Source organism: Triticum dicoccoides, chromosome 1A, assembly GCF_002162155.2.
Source record: "Triticum dicoccoides isolate Atlit2015 ecotype Zavitan chromosome 1A, WEW_v2.0, whole genome shotgun sequence".
Classification (NCBI taxonomy): Eukaryota; Viridiplantae; Streptophyta; class Magnoliopsida; order Poales; family Poaceae; genus Triticum; species Triticum dicoccoides.
This window is the reverse complement of record NC_041380.1, coordinates 315,174,893-315,188,496: the sequence shown is the minus strand read 5'-3', so window position 1 is coordinate 315,188,496 and position 13,604 is coordinate 315,174,893.

Sequence of the window (13,604 nt, the reverse complement as noted above, 5' to 3'; positions counted from 1 at the left end):
CGCCGTACTCTTTAGGGAGTTTGGCCTCTGTCCATTCGGCGACGAAGTCGGCCAATACTTGCGATTTGATGGCTCGTCGAGGTTTGTATGTTATGTCGAATGGGAGGAGCGCAATGGCCCATTTGGCAATCCGGCCCGTAGCGTCGCGGTTGTTTATAATATCATTAAGTGGCACTTCTGAGGCTACTTTAATCGAATACTCTTGAAAGTAGTGTCGCAGTTTCCATGATGCCATGAATATCGCGTATGCTATCTTTTGGTAATGTGGGTACTGTGATTTGCATGGGGTGAGGACAGTGGATACATAATATACCGGCTTTTGAAGAGGGAATTTGTGTCCGTCCTCTTCCCGTTCCACAACGAGCGCTGCGCTTACGACTTGATGAGTTACCGCAATGTATAACAACATTGGTTCGCCGATGTTTGGTGCGGCCAGGATTGGGTTGGTTGCCAAAATGGCCTTTATTTCTTCCAATCCAGCTGTGGCCGCGTCCGTCCACTCGAAGTGTTCGGTGCACCGAAGGAGGCGATAGAGGGGTAAAGCCTTTTCTCCTAAGCAGGAGATAAAGCGGCTTAGAGCCGCCACGCATCCAGTTAACTTCTGGATTTGTTTGAGGTCTGTTGGGATAGCCAACTGTGACAACACTCGGATTTTGGCCGGATTAGCTTCAATACCTCTACTGGAGACAATGAATCCCAGGAGCTTTCCGGCCGGTACGCCGAAAACGCATTTTTCCGGATTGACCTTGATGTCATATGTTCGGAGGTTGTCGAATGTGAGCCTCAAGTCGTCTATCAAAGAGTCGACGTGTTTGGTTTTGACGACCACATCGTCTACGTATGCCTCTACTGTTTTGCCAATTTGTTTCTCCAGGCATGTTTGAATCATGCGCTGATATGTTGCACCGGCGTTTTTGAGCCCAAAAGGCATTGTGTTGAAACAAAAGGGACCATATGGTGTGATGAATGCCGTTGCGGCTTGGTCGGACTCCGCCATCTTGATTTGGTGGTAACCGGAGTATGCGTAGAGGAAACACAATGACTCGTGTCCTGCGGTAGCATCAATAATTTGATCGATGCGTGGGAGGGGGAAGGGATCCTTTGGGCAAGCGTTATTGAGGTCTTTGAAATCGACACAAAGGTGCCAGGATTTGTCCTTCTTTCGTACCATCACCAGGTTTGCTAGCCAGTCCGGATGTTTTATTTCTCTGATGAATCCGGCCTCCAATAACTTGGCTAGTTCTTCTCCCATGGCCTGTCTCTTAGGTTCGGAGAAACGCCGAAGAGCTTGCTTGACCGGCTTGAATCCCTTTAGGATATTGAGGCTATGCTTGGCCAGCCTGCGTGGGATTCCTGGCATGTCTGAGGGATGCCAGGAGAATATGTCCCAGTTCTCGTGCAGGAACTCTCGTAGTGCGGCGTCAACAACAGGGTTTAACTGTGCCCCGATGGAGGCTGTTTTTGTAGGGTCCGTTGGGTGGACTTGGAATTTGACTATTTCATCCGCTGGTTTAAAAGAGGTGGACTTGGATCTCTTATCGAGTATCACGTCGTCCCTGTCCACTGTTATAACGCCCTCGATGCGACTATAGCTCCCACATGTCGAGGCACGACTTAGAGACATAATCGCATTGAAGGCATATGTCGCAAGTTAGGCAATCTTCACAACATCCCATGTAATATGAATAATAAAGGGGAGAACATAGTTGGCTTACACTCGCCACGTCAATCAAGAACATAAATAACATTACATCATCCAAAACACTCATGGCCCGACTATGGTGCCAACATAGAAGAAAACCCAACATGCGACACGGTCCCAATCACCCCCAACTGGGCACCACTACTGATCATCGGGAAAGGAAACGTAGTAACGCTGAGAGTCCTCGTCGAACTCCCACTTGAGCTCGTACTCGTCACCTGGAGCGGAATCACCTGGACCTGCATCTGGAGTCATAGTAATCTGTGAGCCACAGGGACTCAGCAATCTCGCACCCTCGCGATCAAGACTATTTAAGCTTATAGGAAGGTTAGGCAAATATTTATATGTGGAGCTGCAGCAAGCGACTAGCATATGTGGTGGCTAAGTTATACGTAAAAGAGAGCGAGAAGAGGAGGCAAAGCGCGAGCGAGAATCTAGAAGAACAACCTACGCAAGCATAACTCCAACACCGTGTCCACTTCCCGGACTCCGCCGGAAAGGGTCCATCATGGTAACACACACGGTTGGTACATTTTAATTAATTAAGGTTCAAGTTAACTACAACCGGACATTAACAAATTCCCATCTGCCCATAACCGCGGGCACGGATTTCGAAAGTTCAATCCCTGCAGGGGAGTCCCAACTTAGCGCATGACAAGCTCTCACGGTCAACGAAGGAATAGACCTCCTCCCAAGACGTTCCGATCAGACTCGCTATCTCGATAACTCAAGACACTTCGACAGGTTAAAACAAGACCAGCAACACCGCCCGAATGTGCCGACAAATCCCGATAGGAGCTGCACATATCTCGTTCTCAGGGCACACTCAGATAGGTCAAGCTACGAGTAAAACCAACCCTCAAGTTTCCCCGAGGTGGCCCCGCAGGCTGCCCGGTTCGGACCAACACTCAGAGGGAGCACTGGCCCGGGGGGGTTAAATAAGATGACCCTCGAGTCTGCAGAACCCAAGGGAAGGAAAAAGCTGGGTGGCAAATGGTAAAACCAAGGTTGGGCATTGCTGGACAAGCTTTAATCAAGGCGAAATATCAAGGGGTTCCCATTATAACCCAACCGCGTAAGGAACGCAGAATCCGGGAACATAACACCGATATGACGGAAACTAGGGCGGCAAGAGTGGAACAAAACACTAGGCGAGAGGCCGAGCCTTCCACCCCTTACCAAGTATATAGATGCATTAAGATAACATAGCAATATAATGATATCCCAACAAGTAAATAAATGTTCCAACAAGGAACGGCTCCAATCTTCACCTGCAACTAGCAACGCTATAAGAGGGGCTGAGCAAAGCGGTAACATAGCCAATCAACGGTTTGCTAGGACAATGGTGGGTTAGAGGTTGACATGGCAATTTGGGAGGCTGACAAGCAAAAGGTAGGCATCGTAGCATTGACATAGCAAAAGAGCGAGCAAACTAGCATAGCAAAGATAGTAGTGATTTCGAGGGTATGATCATCTTGCCTGCACAGTTGTCAGAGTTGACTGGATCCTCACAAGCAAACTCAACGGGCTCCTTGTTAGCGAACTCGTCTCCCGGCTCTACCCAACAAGACAAACAAGCAACAGGGATACAATCAACCACGTGCAAGACCAAGAAATATGATGAAATGACGACATGCTATGCGAGATGCGATGCGGGATGCAAAATGCAAGATATGACAGGAAATGCATGAACCTGGCCTCAACTTGGAATTCCAAGGGTTCCACTGGAAAGATGAGATGAAATCGCTTGAAAACGATATAAAGAACGCCGGAATCGGAGTTACGGTTAGGAAATGGCAAGCGTTTTAAGATATGACACTGGTCTGCAATTTACAGCAAGTAGGCAACTAAATGCAATGAAATGAACATGCTACAGCAACCAAATAAGACTACAAAATACATGGCAGGGATGTACACAAGATGCTTAACAAAAGACTAGCACTGAGCCACGGCCAATTCATCCATTAAGAGGTTCAAACAGGCATGGCAAAAACGCAAACACAAAACAGATTCCAGACTTAGTGAAATTAACACTTGTCTGAAATTTCAGAGCACGAAGCCCTCTTCGGAGCAGCAAAACAACATGATACATGACCTGATTATGACAAGTAAGAACATGGCATGGAGCTACTCAACAAGCTTAACAAAAGACCCAAAGTGACCTAGGGCCAAAAGGGTTCACAAAATATACTAACGGGCACACGAACATAGCAAAAACATAATCAGTTTTCAGACTTAGTGAAAACTGAGACATGCTAAAATATAACTCACGAAGGCATGTAAACAAGCTCGATGCACTCACCACGGTGCAAGTCATGGCAAGGAAAGCATACATCCATTAAGAAGGCACAAAATGCTAGCTAGACATGGTAAGAACAAAGACATAGCATGCACGGATCAACTACAATAACATCGGCAAAATTGCAAACGAGTTGACGATCTGCCCAGATTCACAACGAAGCAAAAGTAGAGCTCGATTGACTCAAGCTAAGGTGCTCCATAATTGCAAACAATGACATGGATGGATAGAGCATAACAAGATTAACAAAACTCCTTTACTGATCATCCTCAAAAGAGGCACGGACCACTAGGAAACAAGCTGAACATATGGCATCATGAACTAAATAATCCCAGACTTAGTGAAAACTACTAAGTCTCTGAAAACAGATTTACCGGGTGCCTCAATTTGCAAGCTTGCACAAGTCACCACACACATCCTAAAAATGCATGGGTTGCACCTCTGGAAAGAAGACAAAATCCTTAACAAAACATATGAAGGACTCACAGGCATATCATGCACACAATAAACATGGCAAAAATGACAAAAGTCTAAGATGAACTAGCAGATCTGACAATTAACTCACGAAGCCCTCTTCTAACAGCATTTTGGGCATCAAGATGCACTCAAATGAAAATGATGCAATGGAATGAAATGATGTACTCGTCGAGGCGAACATTTTGATATACTATATGCCTAAATCGGAGCTACGGATGCGGAGATATCACTGGTCAAAGTATGCTCGAAAATTAGGGTTTCGGGAGGAGAAAGTCAACCGGATCTCAGATCTGGATCTCAGAACACTGTAACAGCATTGTTCATGGCGCGGATTCCGAGGTCGCCGGCGAGGTGGTCGTGGTGGCCGGAGTAGGGGGCTTCGCCGGGGAAGGAGAGGAGGGGCCGGGCCCAGACGGCGAGGACGGCGGCGGTGGCTCGTGGAGGCGGGGCGGCGCGGCGCCTGGCTCGGGCGGCTCCCGTGGCGGCGGCGAGGTCCTGTGGCAGCGGGGTCGCGCCGGAATTCTCCGGCGAGAGGCGGGCAGCGGCGCCGGCTGCCGGAGTCGGGGACGAGGGGCGCGGCTTGAGGCAGGCGGCGGCGGCGGAGATGGGCTCGCGGGGGCCCCTCCTGGGCCTCCCGGGCCGGCGGCGGTGGTAGGTGGCGGAGGCCACGTGCGCACCCCGGTTGGTCGAAGGCGGCGGCGGACGTTGTCCGGCCGGGGGCGGACACGTCCGGCGGCGGCGGGATCTTTTTTTTAGACTAGGGTTTCGGAGAGGGGGAAATCCGAAAATGGAGGGGGGCTATTTATAGGCATAAGTGGAGCTAGGAGAGTCCAAATGAGGTGCGGTTTTCGGTCACGCGATCGTGATCGAACGCTCTAGGACATGGAGCAGAGTTTGGTGGGTTTTGGGCCAAATTGGTGGGTTTTGGGCCAACACACACGAGGCCTTTTCGGTCCCTCGGTTAACCGTTGGAGTATCAAACGAAGTCCAAATGATATGAAACTTGACAGGCGGTCTACCGGTAGTAAACCAAGGCCGCTTGGCATGTCTCGGTCCAATCCGGAAATGTTTAATCCCCACACACGAAAGAAAGTTAGAAATGACCACCGGAGGAGAACGAAGCGCCGGAATGCAAAACGGACAACGGGGAAAAAGCTCGAATGCATGAGACGAACACATATGCAAATGCAATGCACATGATGACATGATATGAGATGCATGACAACGACAACAACACACGGAGACAAAAACCCGAACCCGAGAAAATAAAATAACTTAACGCCGGAAACGGCAAGAGTTGGAGTACAAATTGGGAAAGTTATATCTGGGGCGTTACAACTGTGGAGCATAGCATGGTTAATTCCTCGGCCGAGAGGGCTTCGGATAATGCCTCGAGGGCCAAAGCGACTGTTTTGTTTTCGGCGCGGAGTGCTGTGTCCGGATCACTTGCGAGAGTGATGATTCTGTTGGGCCCGGGCATTTTAAGCTTCATGTACCCGTAATGGGGTATGGCTTGGAAGATCGTAAACGCCTCCCGTCCTAAAAGAGCGTGATAGCCACTACTGAATGGGGCCACTTGGAATGTAATTTCTTCGGACCTGTAATTGTCCAGCATGCCGAATACCACATCTAGTGTGATTTTCCCAGCACAACGTGCTTCCCGGCTAGGGATAATTCCTCTAAAGGTTGTACTACTTTGCTCGATGCGGTTCCAGTCTATTTCCATCTTTTGAAGAGTTTTCCTCATAGATGAGGTTTAGTCCGCTGCTGCCGTCCATGAGTACTTTAGTGAGTCGAAAGCCGTCCATGATTGGACTGAGGACCAGTGCGGCTGGTGCTCGGGCTGTTCGGATTTTAGGTTCATCACTCGCACTGAAGGTAATAGCCGTGTCACTCCATGGATTTATTGCTGCTACATGGCAGATCTCGGCCATGCTGCGGAGTGTTCGCTTGCGTCTATTATTTGACGTGAAGGTCTCGAACACTGTTAACACCGTATTGCTATCCAAGGGATGGTGCTCTGTGGTATTTGGGATAAGAAGATCCTCACCACTTTTGGCCACCTGTGGGAGTATCCAACATGCTCTAAGGCTGTGCGTTGGTATTGTATCCGCTGTGCTATGAATTTTGCAGGGTCCATTGAGCCATCCCTCCAGTACGGTTCCATGCCCTGTAGAGGGTTTTTTCTTTTTGTTAGTTGACCCGGGTGTATTGTGATAATACACCCTTTTATTTCGGACTGGGTTTGTATCCAGGGCCGGATTATCCCAGAAATTAGTTTCGATTTTCCAGGCACTTTCCATCGCACAGTACTTTCATACTATGGATGCCAAATCAGCGAAGCGTGTTATCTCACGGCAATTTATGGCGTTAAGGATTCCCTTGTCCGTGCAATTACTGCAGAAAAATGAGATTGTGTCTTCCTCGCGCCAGTCCTTAACCTTGTTCATTGCAAGGAGGAATATGGCCCAATAGTGATGTATTGTTTCCTGGGGCTCTTGCCTGATGTGGGAAAGATCGCTTATGTTTGGGTGGGTGGGTGGAATTGAATCCGAACCCACTCCCGGTTTGGGATCCAGGGGCCGAGGAGTTTCCAATTTTGGAAGTTCTGGTTCCGGGGTGTTACCCGATAATCCTGGTCCGCTACCTGACTCAAGGTTCAGGGATTGGATGTTGTCCTCCCGCGAACGGGCGTCCGGCTCGGAGAGCTCGGGAATCCGGACATAATTGGTCCTCAAGATATAGGAAAGGTCGCCGCGTTGTTCCTCCACCACTGCAATATGATGGGTGATCAGTGGAGAGTTAATCTCCCTTCGGTCGGGTTTAAGCCCAATCCGATCATAGTCCATAGCGACTCCCAGGGCGGCGATGCGATCCAAGAGCTCGTTTAAGGAGGCGAGCTCCATTGGATCCATCTGTTCGGCAAGTGCCAATTTGACGTGGAGGCTGTTTTCGATGACCCGAGAAGTCATCTCGGCGCGGCGGCCGAACATGCGGTCATGATGAACCCGCCTAGCCGGAGAGTTTGGCCGACAGCCAAGGCTCCCTCGACAGAAGTACCGTCTTTAAAGACAAGATGAGACATCCTTCCTTCTGGCGACGGCACAGAGGAACTCTCAATGAAAGCACCAATGTCGGTGTCAAAACCGACGGATCTCAGGTAGGGGGTCCCGAACTGTGTGTCTGAGGCGGATGGTAACAGGAGGCAGGGGACACGATGTTTTACCTAGATTCAGGCCCTCTTGATGGAGGTAAAACCCTACATCTTGCTTGATTAATATTGATGATATGGGTAGTACAAGAGTAGATCTACCACGAGATCAGAGAGGCTAAACCCTGGAAGCTAGCCTATGGTATGATTGTATGTTGTCCTACGGACTAAACCCTCCGGTTTATATAGACACCGGAGGAGGCTAGGGTTACACAAGGTCGGTTACAAAGGAGGAGATATACATATCTGTACTGCCTAGCTTGCCTTCCACGCCAAGTAGAGTCCCATCCGGACACGAGACGAAGTCTTCAATCTTTTATCTTCATAGTCCATCAGTCCGGCCAAAGGATAGAGTCCGGCTATCCGGAGACCCCCTAATCTAGGCCTCCCTCAGGGGGTCCATCACCGGTGGCCATCTTCTTCATCCCGGCACTCTCCATGACAAGGAGGGAGTAGTTCACCCTCGGGGCTGAGGGTATGTACCAGTAGCTATGTGTTTGATCTCTCTCTCGTGTTCTTGATTCGGCACGATCTTGATGTATCGCGAGCTTTGCTATTATAGTTGGATCTTATGATGTTTCTCCCCCTCTACTCTGTTGTAATGAATTGAGTTTTCCCTTTGAAGTTATCTTATCAGATTGAGTCTTTAAGGATTTGAGAACACTTTGTGTATGCCTTGCATATGCTTATATGTGGTGACAATGGGATATTCACGTGATCCACTTGATGTATGTTTTGGTGATCAACTTGCGAGTTATGTGACCATGTGAACTTATGCATAGGGGTTGGCACACATTTTCGTCTTGACTCTCCGATAGAAACTTTGGGGCACTCTTTGAAGTTCTTTGTGTTGGTTGAATAGATGAATCTGAGATTGTGTGATGCATATCGTATAATCATACCCGCGGATACTTGAGGTGACATTAGGGTTTTGGTTGATTTGTGTCTTAAGGTGTTATTCTAGTACGAACTCTAGGATAGATTGAACGGAAAGAATAGCTTCATGTTATTTTACTACGGACTCTTGAATAGATCGATCAGAATGAAGGAAATATGCCCTAGAGGCAATAATAAAGTTATTATTTATTTCCTTATAATCATGATAAATGTTTATTATTCATGCTAGAATTGTATTAACCGGAAACATAATACATGTGTGAATAAATAGACAAACAAAGTGTCACTAGTATGCCTCTACTTGACTAGCTCGTTAATCAAAGATGGTTATGTTTCCTAACCATGAACAATGAGTTGTTATTTGATTAATGAGGTCACATCATTAGTTGAATGATCTGATTGACATGACCCATTCCATTAGCTTAGCACCCGATCGTTTAGTATGTTGCTATTTCTTTCTTCATGACTTATACATGTTCCTATAACTATGAGATTATGCAACTCCCGTTTACCGGAGGAACACTTTGGGTACTACCAAACGTCACAACGTAACTGGGTGATTATAAAGGAGTACTACAGGTGTCTCCAATGGTACATGTTGGGTTGGCGTATTTCGAGATTAGGTTTTGTCACTCCGATTGTAGGAGAGGTATCTCTGGGCCCTCTCGGTAATGCACATCACATAAGCCTTGCAGGCATTACAACTAATATGGTAGTTGTGATATGATGTATTACGGAACGAGTAAAGAGACTTGCCGGTAGCGAGATTGAACTAGGTATTGGATACCGACGATCGAATCTCGGGCAAGTAACATACCGATGACAAAGGGAACAACGTATGTTGTTATGCGGTCTGACCGATAAAGATCTTCGTAGAATATGTAGGAGCCAATATGGGCATCCAGGTCCCGCTATTGGTTATTGACCGGAGACGTGTCTCGGTCATGTCTACATTGTTCACGAACCGTAGTGTCCGCACGCTTAACGTTACGATGACAGTTATTATGAGTTTATGCATTTTTGATGTACCGAAGGTTGTTCGGAGTCCCGGATGTGATCACGGACATGACGAGGAGTCTCTAAATGGTCGAGACATAAAGATTGATACATTGGAAGCCTATGTTTGGACATCGGAAATGTTCCGGGTGAAATCAGGATTTTACCGGATTATCGGGAGGTTACCGGAACCCCCCGGGAGTCATATGGGCCTTATTGGGCCTTAGTGGAAAGGTGAAAGGGCTGCCCATAAGGGCTGCGCGCCTCCCCCCTCCCCTAGTCCTATTAGGACTAGGAGAGGTGGCCGGCCACCCCTCTCCCTCTTTCCCCCTTGGGAATCCTAGTTGGAATAGGATTGGGGGGGGGGAGTCCTACTCCCGGTTGGAGTAGGACTCCTCCTACGCCTCCATAGAGCTGGCCGCACCCCTCCCCCTTGGCTCCTTTATATACAGAGGCAGGGGGCACCTCTAGACACAAGTTGATCATTGAGATCGTTCCTTAGCCGTGTGCGGTGCCCCCTGCCACCATATTCCACCTCGATCATATCGTTGTAGTGCTTAGGCGAAGCCCTGCGTCGGTAATACATCAAGATCGTCACCACGCCGTCGTGCTGACAGAACTCCTCCCCGAAGCTTTGCTGGATCGGAGCCCGGGGATCGTCATCGAGCTGTACGTGTGCTAAGAACTCGGAGGTGCCGGAGTAACGGTGCTTGGATCGGTCGGATCGGGAAGAAGACGTACGACTACTTCCTCTATGTTGTGTCAACGCTTCCGTTGTGATCTACAAGGGTACGTAGATCATACTCTCCCCTCGTTGCTATGCATCACCATGATCTTGCGTGTGCGTAGGAAATTTTTTGAAATTACTACGTTCCCCAATAGTGGCATCCGAGCCTAGGTTTTATGGTTTGATGTTATTTGCACGAGTAGAACACAAGTGAGTTGTGGACGATACAAGTCATACTGCCTACCAGCATGTCATACTTTGGTTCGGCGGTATTGTTGGACGAGACGACCCGGACCAACCTTACGCGTACGCTTACGCGAGACCGGTTCCCTCGACGTGCTTTGCACATAGATGGCTTGCGGGCGACTGTCTCTCCAACTTTAGTTGAACCGAGTGTGGCTACGCCCGGTCCTTGCGAAGGTTAAAACGGAGTCTATTTGACAAACTATCATTGTGGTTTTGATGCATAGGTGAGATTGGTTCTTGCTTAAAGCCCGTAGCAGCCACGTAAAACTTGCAACAACAAAGTAGAGGACGTCTAACTTGTTTTTGCAGGGCATGTTGTGATGTGATATGGTCAAGGCATGATGCTAAATTTTATTGTATGAGATGATCATGTTTTGTAACCGAGTTATCGGCAACTGGCAGGAGCCATATGGTTGTCGCTTTATTGTATGCAATGCAATCGCGATGTAATGCTTTACTTTATCACTAAACGGTAGCGATAGTCGTGGAAGCATAAGATTGGCGAGACAACAACGATGCTACGATGGAGATCAAGGTGTCGCGCCGGTGACGATGGTGATCATGACGGTGCTTCGGAGATGGAGATCACAGGCACAAGATGATGATGGCCATATCATATCACTTATATTGATTGCATGTGATGTTTATCTTTATATGCATCTTATCTTGCTTTGATTGACGGTAGCATTATAAGATGATCTCTCACTAAATTATCAAGAAGTGTTCTCCCTGAGTATGCACCGTTGCGAAAGTTCTTCGTGCTGAGACACCACATGATGATCGGGTGTGATAGGCTCTACGTTCAAATACAACGGGTGCAAAACAGTTGCACACGCGGAATACTCAGGTTATACTTGACGAGCCAAGCATATACAGATATGGCCTCGGAACACGGAGACCGAAAGGTCGAGCGTGAATCATATAGTAGATATGATCAACATAATGATGTTCACCGATGAAACTACTCCATCTTACGTGATGATCGGACATGGTTTAGTTGATTTGGATCACGTGATCACTTAGAGGATTAGAGGGATGTCTATCTAAGTGGGAGTTCTTAAGTAATATGATTAATTGAACTAAATTTATCATGAACTTAGTACCTGATAGTATCTTGCTTGTTTATGTTGATTGTAGATAGATGGCTCGTGCTGTTGTTCCGTTGAATTTTAATGCGTTCCTTGAGAAAGCAAAGTTGAAAGATGATGGTAGCAATTACACGGACTGGGTCTGTAACTTGAGGATTATCCTCATTTCTGCACAGAAGAATTACGTCCTGGAAGCACCGCTGGGTGCCAGGCCTGCTGCTGGAGCAACACCAGATGTTATGAACGTCTCGCAGAGCAAAGCTGATGACTACTCGATAGTTCAGTGTGCCATGCTTTACGGCTTCGAATCGGGACATCAACGACGTTTTGAACGTCATGGAGCATATGAGATGTTTCAGGAGTTGAAGTTAATATTTCAAGCAAATGCCCGGATTGAGAGATATGAAGTCTCCAATAAGTTCTATAGCTGCAAGATGGAAGAGAACAGTTCTGTCAGTGAGCATATACTCAAAATGTCTGGGTATAATAATCACTTGATTCAATTGGGAGTTAATCTTCCAGATGATTGCGTCATTGATAGAATTCTCCATTCACTGCCACCAAGCTACAAGAGCTTCGTGATGAACTATAATATGCAAGGGATGAACAAGACTATTCCCGAGCTCTTCGCAATGCTGAAAGCTGCGGAGGTAGAAATCAAAAAGGAGCATCAAGTGTTGATGGTTAACAAAACCACTAGTTTCAAGAAAAAGGGCAAAGGGAAGAAGAAGGGGAACTTCAAGAAGAACGGCAAGCAAGTTGCTGCTCAAGAGAAGAAACCCAAGTCTGGACCTAAGCCTGAAACTGAGTGCTTCTACTGCAAGCAGACTGGTCACTGGAAGCGGAACTGCCCAAAGTATTTGGCGGATAAGAAGGATGGCAAGGTGAACAAAGGTATATATGATATACATGTTATTGATGTGTACCTTACTAATGCTCGCAGTAGCACCTGGGTATTTGATACTGGTTCTGTTGCTAATATTTGCAACTCAAAATAGGGGCTACGGATTAAGCGAAGATTGGCTAAGGACGAGGTGACGATGCGCGTGGGAAACGGTTCCAAAGTCGATGTGATCGCGGTCGGCACGCTACCTCTACATCTACCTTCGGGATTAGTATTAGACCTAAATAATTGTTATTTGGTGCCAGCGTTAAGCATGAACATTATATCTGGATCTTGTTTGATGCGAGACGGTTATTCATTTAAATCAGAGAATAATGGTTGTTCTATTTATATGAGTAATATCTTTTATGGTCACGCACCCTTGAAGAGTGGTCTATTCTTATTGAATCTCGAGAGTAGTGATACACATATTCATAATGTTGAAGCCAAAAGATGCAGAGTTGATAATGATGGTGCAACTTATTTGTGGCATTGCCGTTTAGGTCATATCGGTGTAAAGCGCATGAAGAAACTCCATACTGATGGACTTTTGGAACCACTTGATTATGAATCGCTTGGTACTTGTGAACCGTGCCTCATGGGCAAGATGACTAAAACACCGTTCTCCGGTACTATGGAGAGAGCAACAAATTTGTTGGAAATCATACATACGGATGTATGTGGTCCGATGAATACTGAGGCTCGTGGCGGATATCGTTATTTTCTCACCTTCACAGATGATTTAAGCAGATATGGTTATATCTACTTAATGAAACATAAGTCTGAAACATTTGAAAAGTTCAAAGAATTTCAGAGTGAAATGGAAAATCATCGTAACAAGAAAATAAAGTTTCTACGATCTGATCGTGGAGGAGAATATTTGAGTTACGAGTTTGGTGTACATTTGAAAAATTGTGGAATAGTTTCGCAACTCACGCCACCCGGAACACCACAGCGTAATGGTGTGTCCGAACGTCGTAATCGTACTTTACTAGATATGGTGCGATCTATGATGTCTCTTACTGATTTACCGCTATCATTTTGGGGATACGCTCTAGAGACGGCCGCATTCACGTTA